Source organism: Triturus cristatus, chromosome 1_2 (genome assembly GCF_964204655.1).
Source record: "Triturus cristatus chromosome 1_2, aTriCri1.1, whole genome shotgun sequence".
Classification (NCBI taxonomy): Eukaryota; Metazoa; Chordata; class Amphibia; order Caudata; family Salamandridae; genus Triturus; species Triturus cristatus.
The window spans coordinates 1,072,966,074-1,072,989,298 of NC_140580.1; the positions used below are offsets into that span (position 1 = coordinate 1,072,966,074).

The 23,225-nt window shown below is 52.0% G+C and overlaps 1 pseudogene; it reads left to right on the top strand.

Annotated features, from left to right (window-relative positions):
• Positions 1 to 758: 758 nt before the first annotated feature.
• The window catches only part of LOC146868672 (palmitoyltransferase ZDHHC11 pseudogene), a 130,954-nt pseudogene continuing 108,487 nt past the window's right edge, over positions 759 to 23,225 (top strand).

A 23,225-nucleotide genomic window follows, 5' to 3' on the forward strand; every position in this document is an offset into this window, starting at 1 on the left:
TGCACACGCATGGCGTGTAAATGGTGACAGCGATCAATCATGTCGAAAGCGTACAATAATACTACATTCATCATCCAGGATTTTTAGTGTGGCAGTTTTTGTACTACAGCCATTCGGCAAGAAAGATTAAAGTGGGCAAGGAAATTGTTATCTTCGATGTGCTTGTTTGATTAATAGTTACTATTTTATATTGGAAGAGGTAGTCTATCACAGACTTGAGATTCAAAGCCCTGGTCGTAGTCTTTTCCAACCACTTAAATAATTCGGTCCAGCACACTCCAAGTTTTATATAATACATCTTTATTAGATTCATTCAAAAACTTGTCCAAAGCGCTAGCTGAAAAGGAAAAGCAAACTGAGCCAGATGACCCCTTAGATGTTGAGAGCACGTCAGATCTGGAAATCGAGGAAGGTGCTAGTAATGATTCACCCTATTTACGACCGGAGACAAGGAACGGTGTGGATCAAGACATGAGCATGGGGGTACAGAGCACAATTGATGATGGTCCTCTTTGCTCTAAGCAATACCCTCTCTTCCATAAGCACCAAAAGAATCAGACTACAATCAAAGCCATATACCCCGTTCAAGTTGACTGAGTTGCTTCCGCAGGAGAAAAGGTTAGATCAGCACACTTGCAAGAAAAGAACGACCTTTCTAAAAATACCCTTATAGGTTCCCCCCCTCCCAAGCCATTCAGCGGTCAGCCAAGATCTCATGGGATATAGCCAGTGAAAATGAAGAAAGCACTGCAAACCCGATGGCGCCGGCGGAAAAAACTCTGGAGGGAGGGGAGAGTGGAGAAATATCAATACAAAAAATGCTCTTAAACATACTGAATGAAATCAGAGATTTAAAAAAGACCCAGGCATCAAGGATTGCCCAGCTGCATGAAAGACTGTCTAAATTGGAAGAGAACATATCCAGGGTACCGAAAAGACTAGACGAGGCAGAGAGCCGCATCTCTGACCTAGAGGACAAGCTGTCTGCCATTCAGCAAGATGTGCTAATTCTGAGCAAAAGTAAGTGCCAGATGGAATTAAAGCTCCAGGACTTAGAAAATTATAAAAGACGTTCAAACCTTCGCCTAGTGGGAATCCCGGAAGGATGTGGAGGCACGAAGGTAACTAAATGAGCTGATTCATTGCTGAGGAAAGTAATGCCAGAGATAGAAAGGGACCTTATGATCACTAGAGCCCATAGAGTCCCAGCACAGACACAATCGAATGCTAAATTTCCACAGACAATACTACTTAATTTCGCAGACTTTAGAGTCAAGGAAAAAATATTAATCATTGCGATAGCGAAGCGATCCTTCTCCACTACAGAAACCCCTCAGTTCAAAATATTCTGTGATATGTCTGCAGCTTCAGCACAGAGACTTTGTTAAGATGATTGACTTCTTAACGGAGAGGCGAGCTCAGGCTTCGATAGTTCAACAATCTAAACAAAGTATTAGCTAACGGGAAATTCTACGTTTTCACAGATGTCCAGGAAGCTCAATCATTGCTATCAAAACTGGCAGACGGAGAGGAGTGAGGCTCTGCTTCTGTCCTGAAGGGGGCAAAAACCAAGACTGTCAATCAATGGAAAAGCTCAGTCACTTACTTGGCTGGTAAAAGTGTGCTTAAACAGCACTGAACAAGAGGGGGAAGGGGGAGAGTCAGAAGGCGCAAAAGTATGCAAAAAAATGGCATCCAGCAACAAGGAGGGGGAAGAGGGAATAGTGGGTAATTCTGTCTTTCAGGGGGCAGAGGGAAAGGTGGTGGGGGTCAGGCAATCAAAAAAGAGAGTTCGGTTATAAGTGCTCAAAAATCCTGCGGGATGAAATCATTTAGGACGTATAGGCCCAATTTTGAGTTCACAGATCCAAAGAGGATTGCCAAGAACCCGAAGAAAGTGCAATATATGGAAACTCCAGTGGTTTTTAAAACAAAAAACCCAACTGTTAAAGTTTTATGGTACCCCACGGATAAATGGCTCTACAAGATTGGCCGACCTATACACTGGGGAGGTCAGGTTGTTGCAAACCAGTGTACTAAAGAAAGGGGAGGAGAATGGGTACAGGCAAGTGAGAGACCATCCTAACTGAGATTCCTGGAAAAAGTGGCCAGAGATAGAGAATGGACTGCTTCATTCCAGGGAGATGCTTAAGTGGTCATTTATCCAAATCAAGCATTTTTTAGAAAATATTGACTCTAGAGAGCTAAGAGTAAGATCAGAACTAAGCAAATTGCTATGAGAAACAACTGATAAGCGGTCAGTAAGCAACTTGGTAAATAATAAACCATCCATTGTCTATGAAAAAGCCCGAGATAAATGGCAGAAGAAAGAAGGCCTCCAGATCCCTAGAGTGGTCTGAAATAGAATGAACAAACTTAATGTAACAACAATTAGAGGTGCCAACTTTTGAAGAATGCAATTCTACACAAAATGGTTAATATATAGGACCCCATCGTTTCTCCATATTATATACCCCAGATTCAGAGCAGATGTTTTCGCTGTTCCAAGGAGAGAGGAGGTACTTGGTCTCATATTGTCTGGGATTACCCAAAGATCAAGCAACTATGGGAAGAAATTAAGAAATATCTCAGAACGACTATAGGTCAAGCATTAATTATTGACAAGTATATTGCAGTTCTGGGATGCTATCCAAGCAGAACGATGGATAAAATGCAAGAGTAATGTTTATTTATATCAGCACTGGTGGCAAGATCATTAATTCTACAAAATTGGCAAAGTAATACTGTACCCACTTTCCATGCCTGGATGGCTAAACTTCATAAAGTCAAAGAGCTGGAGAGATGCTACGCTTTAAGATTAGGGTCTCTTACCAAATTTGAGAAACGCTGGAAGTCCAATGGGAAATTAATCTGTGATTTGATCAAAATGAAATGTTACAGGGAAATTGTGCAAAATATGGCTCTCTTTTGCTATTTCTGGTTTTACGTATTTTTAATCGAAGCTTTTTGATATTGATGTGATCTGAAAATGGACTATGTTTGTGGGAATATGTCAACCCAAATTGAAATTGAGCACCATAAGCACTTTATTTTGTATATGTATGTTGGATTATGAATTGAATTCTCAATAAACAAAAATACATTTTTAAAAAACGTGTCCACAATGTAGCCAAAGCTTTTTGTTCCGAGTGCCAGAACTTCCACAAGGCTTCTTTATTTCAATACATTTTTCCAATCACTAATAGTGAAATCTGTTTTTCTCTGGACTATTGTCTGTAGATATATTTTCCATTAGTTCTATGAATAATAGGAAGTGTGCTGTTACACCCGCAAAATATAACTTCTGACACCGACCTGAACCTAGGGCAAAAAGCTCAGTCAGAAAATTGGGCGAGAGAGCAATTCATAGCCTCCCCTATACCAGGGCGTGATAGATAGGTGTTAGAGGATATCCCTTCGGTTAAGTGGTACCTCAAACTGAGCAAAATAAGACAATTACAAGGAAACTTCACAGATAAAGGAAAGAGTGTGAATGGGCATACAATAGGTTTTGCTTAACTTGTAGAACTTTGCACTTTATATTTTTGTGAACCTTTGCCAGATGCATGACGTTTGAATACAAAAATATGATGAAGCCCAACTTCACCAACAACTAAAAGGATAGAAGTAGAACAATATAGATGCAAATGCATCGAAAAGTGGGAATAGATGGCATCTGTGGGAGAACACTTCCCTCGTTTACCTCATTCTGCAAGTAGGTAACAGGAAGTCATTTTAATAGGAAGTTTTTTCCAGATGCTTAACAATATGTTATTATGAATATATTAGCAGCCCTATTTCTTTTGATCATACCTCTATTTCTTTTTAAACTCTTACCCCATTGTAGCTGTCTTTCATCGAATGCCGGCAGTATAAATATTTACAATCAGCTTCTAGACAGCACATGGCTTGCTACTGGGTGCCTTTCGTGACATTCTCGCTTGCTTCTTATTCAGTGGCTTTCCGCCCTCTTCTTCTGCTTCTCGTTCCCTTGAAGAATAGTTTCTTTGCCTTCCTTTTGATCAGATGACTTGCTTCTATCCACAGCTCATGGTCCTGGAAATACATTTTTTCTTTTGCTTTTATCACTTCATGGAATGCATGTGTTTTCTTGCTCTCTCGCTTGGGTGCTTCCTCCCCTCCTAAAATCTTTACACTACCCCCTTCTCCCAACAGGTTTCCCCTGTTGCTCACACCTCCATCCACAGCATGTCCTTCGCTTCCTCCACTGCTTCCAGTTCGGGTTTTATTGATTTTATTTTTCAACTGCCTCCCTCTGCTCACAGCTCCTCTGTTACCCCCTTGCCCTCCTCCCGCCTACCATTTCTCCATGCTCCCTGGTCCACCATTGGGCATACCTCTTCACCTGCTCCTTCTAACCCCTGTCATCGTCACATTCTGTTTTTTTTACCTGTTTTTTCCAGCACAGGCAGATGAAATTTGCTGTCGGGCGCTCCCTTCATAAAGGGACGCTTTCTCACGCACATTTTTTATTTTGTTTTACTGCCCCAAGATGGACACCCTCCATCCTGGAACAGTAAATTAACAAAAAAGAATGTCAGCCTTGCCGTGCTGTATGTGCCTGCATGCATTGTCACTATGCACTCGGTCCTGCAAGGGAAAAAGGTGCAATGAATTTCTAAATTAATCTCGCAATCTTCATTATTTTAAGAATTGTGAACAACTCAGAGATGGAATCCTGCTCAGACAACTCTAAAATAGATTACTGCTCAGGAAAAGGGGGATTGAGGGTAAGGGAAGGAAGAGAGGACAAAACGCAGCTACAGTCTTCCATCAATTGCGGAACTTCACAGATTATGGGCACCAATTGGCTCTGAGGTGCCCTCTAGAGGTAAGTAGACATAATATCGAGTTTGAAATGTCGTTTTGTTATAATATCGAGTTAAAAAAATGCAAAAAGTCAAAAATACTGATGTCAAGAATATCGATTTACTGTGTTGTATAAAATGTTGTTAAAAATATCGATTTTGAAAATATCGTTATTAAAAAATATCAATTTTGTAAATGTGACATTTTTATTATAATATATATATTTTAATGTATTAATAATTATTATTACATTGAATATGTTTTATAAAAACAAAAATTTAGGAGCGGGATGTTGGGTTTATAGGGGATAAGGGTGGGGAGTGTTTTAAAAAATATTTTTTTTACATTTTAACATTTTTAAATTAATAAAACAAAATTAATTGTGTTTTAGGAGTGGGATGTTGGGGTTAAGGGGATAAGGGTGGGGAGTGTTTTAAAAAAATAGAAAATGTTAAATTAAAAAAATATATATTTTATATTCAAAACAATTAAATTTGGATTTTATGAGTGGGATATTGTGGTTAGGCAAAGAGGTGGGTATTTTTGAAAATAAAATAAATTTAAAATTGAAATTTTAATATGCTAAAAATAAATTATAATAAAAAAAATTAAATTTAGTGAAATTTGCTGATACTTTGTGGAGTAATGTTTCATTTTTTTTAAAAAAATAATTGAAAAAGTGAAAATTTGAAACATAGCCCAGTTTTGGACAGCGGTGTTTCGGGAACTGAGCCAGATATTGGAAACGGAGATACAACCCAACCCAGCACTGGCGCTGCTGGGTTATTCCAGGCCGCTCCCGCTAGCACTGCGACGTCTGACAGATATAGCGCTGTTAATAGCTCAGCGAGTTGTGGCGGCATGCTGGATGAGAGGGCCACTTCCCACTAAGAAGCGATGGGCCAGGGATATGCTGTATTGCAGCACACAGGCGGAGACATATAGCGAATTGCTACCCCCGAAGGGTCGTCCCAAGAACTTCTGGGGGTTGTATAGAACATACTTGACTACCGGGGTCACAGAAACGGCTGGTCAGGGGGAGACACTGTGTGAGGAACCCATTGCTCACAGCGGGGCCGAGGGGGGCGCGGGACTAGATCAGGACCCTACGAGCGCCTGATGGAGTGTGAGGTCGGTGTGGCAGCTGGGATGGACGCCTGTCCGTAGAGGGTGTGGAGGGGTGCCACTCGGATCTGACTGGCGCGTTCTCTATGGGGTCACTAGGGAGTTGAACGAGTACTGCAAGGGAGTATACAGACTGGCTGCGGGGGGACGCTATCGCTGGTTGCTGCTAGGTGTAAGGATTGCGGACGTGTATGAAAGTAGATGGAATGAATGAGGAGACAGCTAGTGTGCGGTGGGTGGGGTGGGTGGGGTGGGTGGTTGGGGTTTGTGACATGATTACAAATTTTCAGGAACTAGGCCAGGTTTGTAGGCAATGGTGGATAATGGTAGGCTTGCCATTCATACACGTAAGGCTGTAGAGTGGACTGGGGATTGGTGCAGCCACCATTCTCAGACGCAAACATGATTGGTCCATTGTATATGATGTTTTTATTGAGACGCCGCCGGTCCTCCGGGATGTCGGCTGAAAGGCCGTGTAAGAGTAAACTTAACTGCCCTGCTGGTTGGTGGACCTCCCATTGCTATGTGCTTCCACGGCGTTCTGACCTGTACATTTCCTCTATGTCAATAAAGGGTTTTTTTTGGGAAAAAAATAAAAATAAAAATATTACCAAGTTTTGTTTTGATATGGTATTATAGTAGTGAAATTATAATTTAAGAAAAAATATATTATTTAATGTAGGGGTGTTTAGTGTTGCAATTGTAATATTGTGTACTTAAAAAAGAAAATGTAAATATTGTTTTAATAATTAAAAACATGTAATACAATTTTTAAAAATAGTACATTTTGAAGATGTTAATTGTTTGATTTTGAAAATAATAATGTTATAGAGTAGAAATGTTTTTATATAAAATTATTAACTATTTTTCATTTTTAAATAATGTTTTAATTTTTTTTATAATGTAATTTATAAATATATATATATTTTTTTAAATGCTTATGGGTCTATTATGATATAGGGTGGATCTGCCCTACATTATACCCCGTCCGCCATATTAGTATGGCGGGGGGACCCCGGCGGATGGAAAGACCGTCCAACGGTTTTCCGCCGGTCGACCAGTCGACCGGGTGGAAAAGTGTCTGGATATGGTGGCGGTGTCTGCTAAACACTGCCATCCATATTAGCATTGGAGCGGGAAGCAGCCTTTCCGTGGTGGAGAAAGGCATGCAGATTTTGCTTTCGGGGGCCCGTTGAGGGGCCCCAGGGTATTGGGGAGTGGGGGTGCACATGGGGGGTACCTATGGCACCCCCCTACATTGTCACGGACAAGGTGGCAGGCACCACGCGGTGCCTGTCACCTTGTGCATGACAATGCACAACGTGCATTCTCAGCATTGTGGCAGGTGGTGCTGTGAGCACCACCCGCCACAATTCTGGGAATGGAGGATGCCACGGTGGCATCTTAATTGCAGGTGCGGGACCGCCGCACCACTGGCAGCCGGTCCCAGCGCCGCTAGGTTGGCGGGGGGACTAAAGTCCGCCCGCCATCCTAAAAGGCCCCTAAGTGTCTAGCGCCTTCCCTGAGGTAATGTAGTTTGGAGTGAGAATAGTAAATTTTATATGTTTAGTGTCCAGCACCTTCCCTGAGTTAATACAGTTTGGAGTGGGGATAGTAAATTATATATGTTTAGTGTCCAACACCTTCCCTGAGTTAATACAGTTTGAAGTGGGATTAGTAAATTATATATGTTTGGGCGCCGATTACGATCCTGTAAAAACCGGGTACGAACCGTCGGACGGAGCATATTCTCCGTCCGACGCATACCCGGTCGTACAAAAATACAAACATGGAATTACGATTCGCACGGGAACACCATGTCCGTACGAATCGTAAAAAACCCCGACCGAACAAAATAAACATACAAATGCGAACCGGGAAAGCGCCGACCTGACGTCGGGACGCACACAGCCTGCCATTCACGAACCAGGAATTACGATTCGCACCGACGTCATCCCGCACGGTGAATATTTTCCGGCAGCCAAAAACTGCCGGGAAATCAGGACGACGCGTACAAGGACTACCAGTACGCGACGGACAGACAGGACGACGCGAACAAGGAGGACCAGTACGCGACAGGACGACGCGAACAAGGAGTACCAGTACGCGACGGACAGACAGGACGACGCGAACAAGGAGGACCAGTACGCGACAGGACGACGCGAACAAGGAGGACCAGTACGCGACGGACAGACATGGACCCGAACCTACGAGTCATCCCGGCCCTCATAGCACTCGACCTCCTATACAGGTTCCGACGCAGACGCCGCAGAAGGTCAGAACAACTAAGGGAGGGGGGAAAGTGGGGTGGGGTGGGGGTGGCAGGACCAGGGCAGGCCACAAACCCCCCACCAAAGTCACACAGCACACATGCCCTGGACATACCTGACTCCCATGCCCTGGTCACTACGAGGGGGTGGGGGCGTGTCCAGATAAGCCAGCGACCGCCACAACGGAAGTCCGTCACGACGCGAACAGGCAACACAACCAGACAGGTACGTCCCGTACCCACGCCTGTAGAGCGTGGGTACGAGTCGAACCACGCCCACACCCACGTCACCCCAACAATGGCGGGACGGCTCGTACCCACGTGGCAAAGGCCTGGGTACGGCCCGCACAAGCATCACATAGCGTGGGGACGGATATGTACGGACCCTACCCCCACCCGTATGCATGGAGCGTACCCCCACCCCAACAGTGTAAGTACGACCCGTACCCACCCGCGTACGTATGGAGTGTACCCCCACCCCAACAGTGTAAGTACGACCCGTACCCACACCCGCGTACGTATGGAGCGTACCCCCACCCCAACAGTGTAAGTATGACCCGTACCCACCCGCGTACGTATGGAGCGTACCCCCACCCCAACAGTGTAAGTACGACCCATACCCACACCCGCGTACGTATGGAGCGTACCCCCACCCCAACAGTGTAAGTACGACCCATACCCACCCGCGTACGTATGGAGCGTACCCCCACCCCAACAGTGTAAGTACGACCCGTACCCACCCACGTACGTATGGAGCGTACCCCCACCCCAACAGTGTAAGTACGACCCGTACCCACACCCGCGTACGTATGGAGCGTACCCCCACCCCAACAGTGTAAGTACGACCCGTACCCACACCCGCGTACGTATGGAGCGTACCCCCACCCCAACAGTGTAAGTACAACCCGTACCCACCCGCGTACGTATGGAGCGTACCCCCACCCCAACAGTGTAAGTACGACCCGTACCCACACCCGCGTACGTATGGAGCGTACCCCCACCCCAACAGTGTAAGTACGACCCGTACCCACACCCGCGTACGTATGGAGCGTACCCCCACCCCAACAGTGTAAGTACGACCCGTACCCTCACCTCGAATGCATGGAGCGTAGCCCCACCCCAACAGTGTAAGTACGACCCGTACCCTCACCTCGAATGCATGGAGCGTAGCCCCACCCCAACAGTGTAAGTACGACACGTACCCCCACCTCGAATGCATGGAGCGTAGCCCCACCCCAACAGTGTAAGTAAGACACGTACCCTCACTTTGAATGCATGGAGCGTAGCCCCACCCCAACAGTGTAAGTACGACACGTACCCCCACCTCGAATGCATGGAGCGTACCCACATCCGTGTATGTCATGAGCGTACATATTGTGAAATTGGAGAGGTGGGTGCAGAGTCCTCCCAGCAGTGCCCTGAGACAGGAGGGGTGTGTGCAGAGTCCTCCCAGCAGTGCCCTGAGACAGGAGGGGTGTGTGCAGAGTCCTCCCAGCAGTGCCCTGACACAGGAAGGGTGGGTGCAGAGTCCTCCCAGCAGTGCCCTGACACAGGAGGGGTGGGTGCAGAGTCCTCCCAGCAGTGCCCTGAGACAGGAGGGGTGTGTGCAGAGTCCTCCCAGCAGTGCCCTGACACAGGAGGGGTGGGTGCAGAGTCCTCCCAGCAGTGCCCTGAGACAGGAGGGGTGTGTGCAGAGTCCTCCCAGCAGTGCCCTGAGACAGGAGGGGTGTGTGCAGAGTCCTCCCAGCAGTGCCCAGACACAGGAGGGGTGGGTGCAGAGTCCTCCCAGCAGTGCCCTGAGACAGGAGGGGTGTGTGCAGAGTCCTCCCAGCAGTGCCCTGAGACAGGAGGGGTGGGTGCAAAGTCCTCCCAGCAGTGCCCTGAGACAGGAGGGGTGTGTGCAGAGTCCTCCCAGCAGTGCCCTGAGACAGGAGGGGTGTGTGCAGAGTCCTCCCAGCAGTGCCCAGACACAGGAGGGGTGGGTGCAGAGTCCTCCCAGCAGTGCCCTGAGACAGGAGGGGTGTGTGCAGAGTCCTCCCAGCAGTGCCCTGAGACAGGAGGGGATGGTGCAAAGTCCTCCCAGCAGTGCCCTGAGACAGGAGGGGTGGGTGCCTGTCACTCCCAGCAGTGCCCTGAGACAGGAGGGGTGTGTGCAGAGTCCTCCCAGCAGTGCCCTGAGACAGGAGGGGTGGGTGCCTATCACTCCCAGCAGTGCCCTGAGACAGGAGGGGTGTGTGCAGAGTCCTCTCAGCAGTGCCCTGAGACAGGAGGGGTGGGTGCAGAGTCCTCCCAGCAGTGCCCTGAGACAGGAGGGGTGTGTGCAGAGTCCTCCCAGCAGTGCCCAGACACAGGAGGGGTGGGTGCAGAGTCCTCCCAGCAGTGCCCTGAGACAGGAGGGGTGTGTGCAGAGTCCTCCCAGCAGTGCCCTGAGACAGGAGGGGTGGGTGCAAAGTCCTCCCAGCAGTGCCCTGAGACAGGAGGGGTGTGTGCAGAGTCCTCCCAGCAGTGCCCTGAGACAGGAGGGGTGTGTGCAGAGTCCTCCCAGCAGTGCCCAGACACAGGAGGGGTGGGTGCAGAGTCCTCCCAGCAGTGCCCTGAGACAGGAGGGGTGTGTGCAGAGTCCTCCCAGCAGTGCCCTGAGACAGGAGGGGTGGGTGCAAAGTCCTCCCAGCAGTGCCCTGAGACAGGAGGGGTGGGTGCCTATCACTCCCAGCAGTGCCCTGAGACAGGAGGGGTGTGTGCAGAGTCCTCCCAGCAGTGCCCTGAGACAGGAGGGGTGGGTGCCTATCACTCCCAGCAGTGCCCTGAGACAGGAGGGGTGTGTGCAGAGTCCTCCCAGCAGTGCCCTGAGACAGGAGGGGTGGGTGCAGAGTCCTCCCAGTAGTGCCCTGAGACAGGGGGGGGTGTGCAGAGTCCTCCCAGCAGTGCCCAGACACAGGAGGGGTGGGTGCCTATCACTCCCAGCAGTGCCCTGAGACAGGAGGGGTGTGTGCAGAGTCCTCCCAGCAGTGCCCTGAGACAGGAGGGGTGGGTGCCTATCACTCCCAGCAGTGCCCATGGAACGCAAAGGGTGGAGTAGTCACAGATACCATGCCCACAAATGTCAGTCAGGTGCACAAAGACCCTGCAGTACATGTACCACATGTGTTCGAGGCTGGGAGTATACGCATGCATAGCGCAGAAAAGAAAACATGTACACATGAAGTCATGTCAATAGGCCACATACACAAGTACAATGACTACCAAGGATGCCACGAATGACGCAGGTGGAGACATCGCTCAGCATGCATGTGCAAAGGTGAAGGACTACGTCACACACCCAGCTAATGGACACACAGCTCTGTGCCAAAGTCAGGGGACACCCTGCAGGGAAGAAGTCAGGGTACACAGAGGAAGGAATACACCTTGGGACAATTGCAACATGCAGCAACTGCATACATGAATGGAGAAAGGTAGCTAACACTGTGTGATGGCACACAGATCCCAGGGTCCCCCCTATGAGCAGCACACTACTACATTTCCCACACACCCAACACATGACCAACACCCACAACCATGTAGCAGCCCCACCAACAGCAAGGCCAGCAATGCAGGAGTGTTCCAAGGGCAAAAATAAATAGCTTTGTTCAGCATGAGAAAAAAACTAGTATGACGTGAGTCCAATTTCAACAAAGGCCATAGGGCAGTCCAGGAGTCCCAACTGGATAGGGGACACAGTGGGATGCGTGTCCCCTAGCTTGCCTGCACAGTTACAATCCGTCGTCTTCCAGAGGGGTCAGGGCATCATGTGGGGGGGAAGAAACAGGCACCGCAGGGACAGGAGGGTGAAGGGTAGGTGTCGTGGGTGCAGGGATGGAGGACTCCACCACAGGGGGTGGGGCAGGGCCAAAGGCGGAGGCCAGGACCTCGCTGCACACCTTAGCAAGGTCCTCCAGGGACTCCCCTGCACCCGAAGGAACCACAGGCCCCAAGGAGGGGGGGGGTCAGAGGGATGGGTCGCAGCGCCACTGTGGGAGGGTGTGGACAGGGGGGGGGAATCAAGCACCATGACCGGGGACCTCCTTGACCGCTTGCGGGGTGGTGTCACTGTGGGGCTCAGGGACAGAGCGGCCATGAAGGAGTCTTTGGGGGAGATGTGGCCAGGAGAGCTGAGGGGAGGGGATTTGGAGGGAGTGGATTGTGTGAAATGCGGACTCCCACTCTGGCTGCATGTCACACGTTTGCCCCCCGACCCAGTGGGTGTGCCTACTGCACCCTGTGTGTGCGTGTCAGGAGGTGTGCGGCGGACCTTCCCTGCTGGTGTGGTGCCTGTGTCTGTTGTGGTGGTTGCATGCTTACGTCTGGGTGTATGTTGGACAGGCATGGGAGTGGGAAGTGTGGAAGGAGCAGGGGTAGGGGGTGGGACGTAGCGCTGCAGGAGACCCACTGCTGCAGTCAGTGTGGAGTCTATGGACCTCAGCAAGTTGCGTTGGTCAGCCTGCGATGAATGAATGCCCTCCAAGTATGCCTCCATGTTGTTGAGGACCTGGCTGTGGCCATGGAGGACATTAAGGATCGCAGTCTGACTAATCTGCAACTGCCGCTGGATGTCCACAGACTCAGCATTGGCGGCAGCAGTGGAGACAGGGGCAGGGGGTGCGGTGCCTGGCAGGAAGGAGACATGTGGTGACCGGGCACGTTGGGAAGGGACACGAGCACGTGGGAGGCGGCTGATGCCAATGGAGGGGGCGGTGCCAGATGTAGGGCTGCTGTCAGATGGTGGTGCAGCCACCGCCCACTCAGAGTGATCATCCTCAGACCCGTCCGCTTCATAGTCTGTTGTGCCAGTCGACAGGTCCCCGGGGTCACTCTCCACCGCCTCTGTCCCACTCGAAGTGCCAGCCCCGATGTCACCGCTGGCACTGGTGCTCGGTCCCTCCGCGCCGTCTGTGTCCATGTCTCCCACCGTGTCCCCCGACGATGCTGTGGGCAGGGTGAAGAGACAGAAAGTAATCATACACCTGTATACATATGTCACATGAGTACAATCTATGTAGGTTACAGTGCATAGCCTGAAACAAAGGATGAGTTACAACTACAAAACAAGGTACATACGTAGGCCCTGCAAGACACAGTTGTGTGACCCACCATGGCATGGAAAAACTATGGAGAGCATGACACAATAGCAAATGAGATGACATGGCATTCTGACTGAGGAGCAAGGCCCTGGGGACAATACAGCACTGCATCTGCACCACACAGCGTGGCAGGAAATTGGGATGAGCAGGGACCAAATCCAGGAACTAGAGGCACATGCAGCATAGGTAATACTGAGAACATGCCCACCCTGACTGGCACGCTGCACCTTGAGTGTATGTCCAGACAAACATCACACACTGGCCAGTCCGAGCAAGGAGATGACAGGTCTTGACATGTAGGCCATGGCCGCCCCACCCACCCCCTACATGAGACACATCTGTGGAGACACAGGAAGCACTTACATCTCTTAGTCTGGGTGAAATACACATGGGATGCAATAATTCAAGATTGCACACCAAATACCCAAGGTGCGGCTGTCCAAAGAATCATGTACAAATGGCCATCATCAGATGATTGCTACAAGACACACAGGCAATGGCCACCGTGAGTATGAACTTGGAAAATCATGTCAGGCTGGACAGTGGACACTTGTAATACATCTCACGTCAATAAACATGGTGCCAGGGGACAATGGCACAGAGCACAAGCGATGCTGTAGACACAGAGATTGTCGGCATTCTCGGATTACACACAAGATACCTAGGAAAAGATGCCCCTGGGGACAGTAGTGGCCACACAACTCCATGCTCCTGAATGGAAATGACTGCAACACACGCTAACATCCCTGCACTATGCGTAATGCACACTCATGCACATCATGTCACAGGCCACCACATGGGACATGCCTGCTGGAAGGCCTCGCACTCAAGAGATTAACTCCCATGTCTGAAATCAGCATTAGTGCCAACTGACATGGAACCCACAAGTCCAGAACTGGACAGGGCACAGGCAAGGTCACTAAACCTCTTACACACCACCCCCACACATGACGCTGCAGGCATTGTACACTTGGAGAAGGTGTCAGGCTACATTACTTTGTGATGGAGTGACTACACAGAGACCAGGGAACACATTGCAAGGTTGGGAAGGGAGGCAGGTGAGGCCTGCAACACTGTGGGTAACAGGATCGTCACAACACCATAAACCCTGGAAGTGTATCCATGGAACAGTGCACTTACAAATGCTGGTGAAACACAACAAACACACACATGTACCTACCCCCTTCCGGCTGCTGCATGTCCTGTAGACGCCTGTCCAAGTCAGGAAAGACCACCGCCAGCACACGTTTCTGGATGTGGGAGAGACGGCGGCGCCCGCGGTTCTTGTGGCTCACAGGTGAGTCCCCCAGCAGGACCCGTGCGATCCTCCGCGTCCAGCACCGGATATCCTGCCAGCGTTTCCTCACCTGGGACAGGTGCCGCCTCCGACCATCCGCACTCCTCACGGCGCTGACGGCGTCCAGCCATATCTGCTCCTTGGCAGAGGCGTCTACCTGTGAGGATGAACAAGTGACACTACATCAATACACCTTGCACATGTCACGGGGACACAGATTAGAACACATTTGCAGTTTACAACAAGGCATAGTATGCATCCAACGCATTGCAACTTTGTCATAGGGACATGATCCTGTGGGGGAAGGCCAAAAGCAGTACGTGCCATTGGAAGGACACAGGTGGAATGAGGGCAACTACACAATCAATGATCCAGGCTCACACTGTGCATCACACCCACCCCTCCTGTCTCAGGGCACTGCTGTGAGGACTCTGCACACACCCCTCCTGTCTCAGGGCACTGCTGGGAGGACTCTGCACACACCCCTCCTGTCTCAGGGCACTGCTGGGAGTGATGGGCACCCACCCCTCCTGTCTCAGGGCACTGCTGGGAGGACTCTGCACCCACCCCTCCTGTGTCTGGGCACTGCTGGGAGGACTCTGCACACACCCCTCCTGTCTCAGGGCACTGCTGGGAGTGATGGGCACCCACCCCTCCTGTCTCAGGGCACTGCTGGGAGGACTCTGCACCCACCCCTCCTGTGTCTGGGCACTGCTGGGAGGACTCTGCACACACCCCTCCTGTCTCAGGGCACTGCTGGGAGGACTCTGCACACACCCCTCCTGTCTCAGGGCACTGCTGGGAGTGATGGGCACCCACCCCTCCTGTCTCAGGGCACTGCTGGGAGGACTCTGCACACACCCATCCTGTCTCAGGGCACTGCTGGGAGACATCAGGCATTCCCCCCCTGGGACCCCCCCTACAGTACAAAGCATGTGTGTCACACCTGGACACAATGGCAGAAGTCACAGTCACTAAAAAGGGACACAGTCTGTGCCACTGGACACTGAACTCACCTGATAACCTGGTCGCCCATACAGCATGGGGTACCGTGGGAGGATCACATCCACCAAAGCCATGTTCTCCTCCAGGGTGAATGGCTGTGACCTCTCCACAGCCCTTGACATGGTTCCAGGGAATCAGTAGCAGCAGCTGGGTCGTGGAATACAGAGATGTGCAGGCAAGTGCTCCCTCATGGGACCTGGCTGCCTTATATCTGCCTTGTTGGCCCATCTCATGCACAGGAGTACAGAGTGATTGGTCACTCACATTTGCATCCTATGTTTCCTCCAATCCCTTCAAACCTAGCAGTCTGTGGGTTCTCTATCGGTTTCATTCTCCTGCATGATGTCAGCCCCACAAACACATTGCAACAAAGTAGAAGAATTCCAACTGACTACTGCTGTGCACCTTCCAGAACACATTCAAATTTTGAACTTGGTCTCCATGACAACCAGCATGCATGTAGGCCTTAATACTTGTCCCTCATGTGTCCCCTATGTAATTTGGAGCTCCACACACAGGTACGGTGCGTTCAGGGGCCCTAGGGCACCCCAAATGCATTGCAACGGACCGTACACGCGTGCCTACGTTCACTATCACTATGGGTGTCCTCGCGTATGCGTAGTCGTAGTGGTACGGGCCGTACACACGCCTGTACGCTCCCTATCACTACGAGTACGCATACGCGAGGCCACCCATAGTGATAGGGAGCGTACAGGCGTGTGTACGGCCCGTACCACTATGGGTGTTCTTGCGTATGCGTACATGTAGTGGTACGGGCCGTACACACGCCTGTACGCTCCCTATCACTATGGGTGGCCTCGCGTATGCGTACACGTAGTGATAGGGAGCGTACAGGCGTGTGTACGGCCCGTACCACTATGGGTGTTCTTGCGTATGCGTACATGTAGTGGTACGGGCCGTACACACGCCTGTACGCTCCCTATCACTATGGGTGGCCTCGCGTATGCGTACACGTAGTGATAGGGAGCGTACAGGCGTGTGTACGGCCCGTACCACTACGAGTACGCATACGCGAGGCCACCCATAATGATAGGGAGCGTACAGGCGTGTGTACGGCCCGTACCACTACGAGTACGCATACGCGAGGCCACCCATAGTGATAGGGAGCGTACAGGCGTGTGTACGGCCCGTACCACTACGAGTACGCATACGCGAGGACACCCATAGTGATAGGGAGCGTACAGGCGTGTGTACGGCCCGTACCACTACGAGTACGCATACGCGAGGCCACCCATAGTGATAGGGAGCGTACAGGCGTGTGTACGGCCCGTACCACTACGACTACGCATACGCGAGGACACCCATAGTGATAGGGAGCGTACAGGCGTGTGTACGGCCCGTACCACTACGACTACGCATACGCGAGGACACCCATAGTGATAGGGAGCGTACAGGCGTGTGTACGGCCCGTACCACTATGGGTGTTCTTGCGTATGCCTACTCGTAGTGGTACGGGCCGTACACATGCCTGTACGCTCGCCATCACGATGGGTACACATACGGCAGCACTCCCATAGTGATATGGGAACGTACACAGGCCCTCTTCGCAGCAGTACAGCGGTTTTCACACATCACAGTGGTGACAGGCGGCACACAGGTAGGGATAGGGCGGACATACTTGTCCATGGATGGACATACTTGTCCATGGATGGACATACTTGTCCATGGATGGACATACTTGTCCATTAATTGACATCAAGGCATCGTCTGTGCATTACTACATGTGTGGGGCACAGGTGTGACGGCCTGTGATGTGGAACATTACTCCTGAGTCGAGAAGGCACCAGATGTATGATGAGATGTGTACAGATGTACTGTGTGATGGTGCAATGTGTGCCAGGCATGCCCTTGACTCCTTTGACATGTGTGCATGTCGTACTGCACACTTGGGGTGAGCGTCACTGGCATGGCATGGACACCAACACACGGAAGTGTCCCCTGATGCCCGGTACAGGGGTTATCACACCTGACTTGTCACTACCCACGGTGCACAATGTGACTATGTCATGTATGTGTGGGGGCTTCCCATCAGGTTGATGTTGGAGCACCCTCAAAAGCTGCAGCCGTTGCAGCAACCAACATGTGTCTGTGTGTAGATTGTCATTGCACACTGTTCCGCACACCATGCCACATGTGGTATCGGATGTGAGGTGCACATGTATGCATGGGACACGGAGTAGCGTGACAAGGACATGTCAGCATCCTCAAAAGGAATGTGTGGTGAGTCATGACATGTGCACCTTCATGGCAAGGTGTGTGGGCTGTCCTAGTGTAATGTCATGTGACCTGTGGCTCCAGTGTTCCGCTACCAGTCTCTGCAATCGGCATCCTACTGCTGCTGATGTGTGGGCGTATGTCACTCCTGTCTTGCGTCTGGCTGTTCACTTGCACTGGGACACAGCTATTCCCATGGCGTGGCATGGGGAGGTTCTCAATCTCCGTGTGTAGCTGGGTCTTGGTAGGAGTGTCACCTTGCATCCATACGTGTCCTGGGCATGTAGCACATACCTGACTCCCTATGTAGCATATGTGTATTGACAGATTAACATGTGCTCAGTACATATGATTTGTTGTCGTAGTGCACTCACTCTTCCTTGTCACTTCCAAATTACTGCAGAGCGCCGCCTCTTGCCCGACCAATTCCGGGCTTGGCTGCCATGCAGGAGAATGACAGCATCCGGCTCTACCGCTTCACCCAACCGTTGATTCTGGAGTTGACGGCGAGACTGGCACCACACCTGCAACCGCAGCACAGGTATCCTACGGCACTGACACCCCAGCTGAAGGTAATGGCTGCCCTACATTTTCTTGCCACGGGTACCTTTCAAAATACCATAGCTCATGTTGGTGGCATGTCCCAGAGCATGTTCTGCCGTGTGCTGCATGATTTCTTAGAGGCCATGTTGATTCACCTGGATGACTTCATCAAGTTCCCAACCCCTGAACAGATGACTGCGGTCAAGCGTGGATTCTATGCCCTGGGAGGGATGCCCCATGTCATTGGGTCCATAGATGGGACACATGTAGCTTTGGTACCACCACACGCACGGGAGGTGGCGTACCGCAATCGAAAGCACTACCACTCCATTAATGCCCTTGTGGTGTGTCAGGCCAACATGGTGATTTCACATGTCTGTGCTCGTTTTCCAGGATCAGCACACGATGCCTACATCATGAGGCGTAGCAGGATGCCTGAAATGATGATGCAGCTGCGCAACGAACGGGCATGTGTTGTTGGTGGGTACAGTCTGTCTGTCCTGTATTTTGCATAACCTACCAGCACAACCGCTTCACCACTTCTAACGATGTCCATGTGCTTCCCATGTAGGGGACGCTGGCTATCCCAACATGCCTTGGCTGCTCACACCTCTCCGCAACCCCATCACGCCGGCCCAGCTCCGCCACAACACCGCCCATGGCCGGACAAGGCGAGTGATCGAGAGGACGTTTGGCATGCTGAAGAGCCGATTCAGGTGCCTACACAAGACCGGCGGCGCACTCCCATATGCCCCGGCGAAGGTCTGCAAGATCTTCATGGTCTGCTGCATGCTGCACAACATGGCAGTTGAAAGAGCTGTGCCACTCATCCTGAATCAACATGACGAGGACCATCCACCCGTGGAGGACGAAGGGCTTGGCAATGGGGCTAGTGATGTGGAGGATGTGGAGCCGCAAGAGGACTTTCGGACTCGGCTCATACGCGACTTCTTTGCTTAGTGGTGAGTACCAGTGTCTGAGTGTGCACGCATTGGTCCCCGTGTGGCATGTGTTGTGATGTGTGTGTCCACCTGCATGTATGGCACGTGAGTCAGAGGTGTGTGTGGGTGTGTCACTGGAGTGATGGTGGCAGTGATGGTTGTATTTCCCCAGTCATAATTGTGACCTAGCATGTTGTCATCCATACATGTGTCGAGTAAATGCACATGCAAGTGGCTGTGCTTTTTGTGGCTGACTTCTTGTGTGTCTCTCTTCCCCAGGTACTTGCGCATGCCGTCTGCTGCTTGCATTGTTGTGGCACTGCTATTCCTCATGGACATGACATCGTGGGCTGACTCAGCGTTACAGGCACGGACACGTTTGGAAGTCTCCATAGGGTAAGGGATGTATCTGGGGTGTATTGGGTGTGGCAGTTGTTCACGATGTATGCACACTGCCCCTGTCGATGTTTGGTTCCTCTGCAGCCATGTAGCATCACCATGGGACACGACATGCAGCTGTGTACACCTGAATAGATGGTCTGCCTGGTTGACAGTCATCAGTGATGGGATAGGGGATTGTGATGATGGCATCAATGTGTGTGACACTGCCCTCGGACACATACGGTTAGCATTGGCTTGACATGGTGTGGGACTTCCACATCAGCGGATCTATGGTGTATGGCAGGCTCTCCGTGAGCAGCTGTGGGTGTTTAGCTGTTAGCCGACGCTTGTGTGCCAGTTCCATGGCGAACACGCATTTGTGCTGCAGAAGGGGGGTGCCAGTGTTGGACCCACATGTTATTCCACATGATGTGTTCATGTGTACTTCAAGTTGCCTCTGCAATCCCGAAAACATGACTAATAAAGGTGTCCCTATGCCTCCAAGGTGCCTCTTCTCAGTCAATGCTGGTGTGTTGCCACGGTGCATCCAGCATGTCTGGCATGGTATTCCCTGATTGTGGCTATGTGTCAATGTGTCGAGTAGCAAGATGCAAGCTGTGTGTGTGGGTTGAGACTGTGTATTGGGCATGATGTCCATGACTGTGTGGGTATTGTGACATGTGCCATCCCCATGCATCCAACGTTGTCCAGGACCCCATTCTCTGCATCCACCGGACTCAAGCTTGCAGGACATGGTTCTGCCACCTGTCTACACATACCTGGGTGCCCCCCAGGACACTGGACTGGATCCCTGACCTCTGCGCATGACTGTTGCTGTACTCAATGTGTCTGTCAGCACGGTTGTTCGGCCACCCCCTCAGCTGGTTGGGCCCATCACGGGTGTGTATGGTGCTCCATGTCTGTCTTGCCTAATACACTGTGACCCATGTGTCCTGTGCCAGACTCAGGCCCCAGGGTGTGGATGGTTGAAGACAAAAGATGACTCAGGCATGTTTAGACTTTACAAGACACATGTTAGGTAATAATGCAACCAGCAGGCATCTACTCTTCATAGTGTGATTTATTATTGGGGGGGGGGGACAAAGTGAGGGGCTTTCCGGGAGTTTGGAATCCAAAGTTCAGTAGGGGAGTTGGTGTCCTTGCCATTTGAAATCCTCAGAGTCCATGCCACAGTCTTTGTCAACATTGGTCAGCCAGTGACCAGCAGGGCCATGTGGCAGAGAATGTCTCTTGATGCTGTGATGCTGTTGCTCCAGTGGGCCAGGTGCCAGGCCAGGTGTCCTGGGAGATGGTGATGTAGCGCCGACCCTCACGGTCCTTTCCGTGGACGACCCGGCCTCCTGCGGGGACCCTCAGCAGCAGGCCGTGACGACGTCTGGGATGCTCCATCGGATGTTTCCTCCTCCTCCTCCTGATCCCTCCCTGTGGGTGGTGATGTTCTCCGCCTTCTGGCACAGGGAGGGTCGGCTATGTTGTCGGCCATCCGACGGAGTGTATCGTGAATCCCCTGGAACGCCGTCACTTGCTCAGCCTGTCTGTCCTCCATCCTCCGTTGGTGTCGCAGTAGACAGGCATGTTGCTGGGCCTGCTGGGTCTTTATCTCATCGAGGGTCCCCTTGATCTCATTGAGGGTGGACACAACCTGGGCCATGCCCGTGGTGTCCTGCCGGTATGTGTCCATGATGTTTCGGACATGGGCAAATACCGGTTCCCCAGCCAACTGGTCAGGCTCGCGCCTCCGCCGTCCTCCACTCCCACCACCCCTGCCCACTTGCACCTGGCCTGCCCTTGTGGGTACATCGGGTCTCCGGGACCCCTGAGGGGTGGCATTGGCGTTGTCGCCTGCCTCCTCCTGGGTGCCCGGGACACCGTGTCCCTCCTGGCCAGCCTGGCTGCATTGTGGTGTTGGGGCAGGGATCCTGGGTGTCTCCTGGGATGTGGCAGGAGTGGGGGTGGTGGCTGGCACAGTTGTACCTGACGCAGGTGCTGCAGGTGGTTGGACACCAGAGGGGCCAGGTCGGTCGGGTCGTCCACAGAGTGGTGAGAGTGGTCGCTGCCGGTGGGATCGGGCTCCCGCAGATCCGGGTCCTGTGAGTCTTCCCCCCCAGTGTTGCGGGGTGAACCACGACGTTGACCTGTGTGTGAGAGAGACAATGTTAATTTTGGTCCATGCAACATCCATGTTTCATCTGTTTCAAAGTTGGGACATTTCCTCTTGGAATTGGGACCTGTCTTGCATTCCACTCACAGTGCACTTGTGCATGGGTGTGTCCCTTGGGCACCACTTTGGCCCCTTTAACTATGTGTGGCACGGTCTTACTTGCTGCGTCAAGTGTGACTGCAGTCAGCAGTGGAGTGGGCAGGTGTGGCGAGCCATGCATTGGCGCCTTCCGTGTAGCACTGTACATGTGCACATGGAGTGGATCCACACACTTATATGATCCAGGTAGCTGTCGTTGTGCTCGTGAACAGGTTGTGACATGGCCCTGTGTTTTGCCATGGGGAAGAGCGGGGGTTCTGGGACTGGCCACCCTTGTCTACATGCACGCAGTCTACCTGCTGACGAGCAGACATTCGCACACGCCACACGGCTGATTTGCTCTCCCTGTGTCTCGCTCCCTCTCTGTCCCCCTCTCCCTCCCTCTCTGTCCCCCTCTCCCTCCCTCTCTGTCCCCCTCTCCCTCCCTCCGTGTGTCAGCCTCCTCCCTCTGTCCATCTCCCTCCCTCTCTGTCCCCCTCTCCCTCCCTCTCTGTCCCCCTCTCCCTCCCTCTCTGTCCCCCTCTCCCTCCCTCCGTGTGTCAGCCTCCTCCCTCTGTCCGTCTCCCTGTGTCTCCCTCCCTCTCTGTCCCCCTCTCCCTCCCTCTCTGTCCCCCTCTCCCTCCCTCCGTGTGTCAGCCTCCTCCCTCTGTCCGTCTCCCTCCCTCTCTGTCCCCCTCTCCCTCCCTCTCTGTCCCCCTCTCCCTCCCTCTCTGTCCCCCTCTCCCTCCCTCCGTGTGTCAGCCTCCTCCCTCTGTCCGTCTCCCTGTGTCTCCCTCCCTCTGTGTCCCCCTCTCCCTCCATCTGTGTGTCAGCCTCCTCCCTCTGTCCGTCTCCCTGTGTCTCGCTCCCTCTCTGTCCCCCTCTCCCTCCCTCTCTGTCCCCCTCTCCCTCCCTCTATGTCCCCCTCTCCCTCCCTCCGTGTGTCAACCTCCTCCCTCTGTCCGTCTCCCTCCCTCTCTGTCCCCCTCTCCCTCCCTCTCTGTCCCCCTCTCCCTCCCTCCGTGTGTCAGCCTCCTCCCTCTGTCCGTCTCCCTCCCTCTCTGTCCCCCTTTCCCTCCCTCCGTGTGTTAGCCTCCTCCCTCTGTCCTTCTCCCTGTGTCTCCCTCCCTCTCTGTCCCCCTCTCCCTCCCTCTCTGTCCCCCTCTCCCTCCCTCCGTGTGTCAGCCTCCTCCCTCTGTCCGTCTCCCTCCCTCTCTGTCCC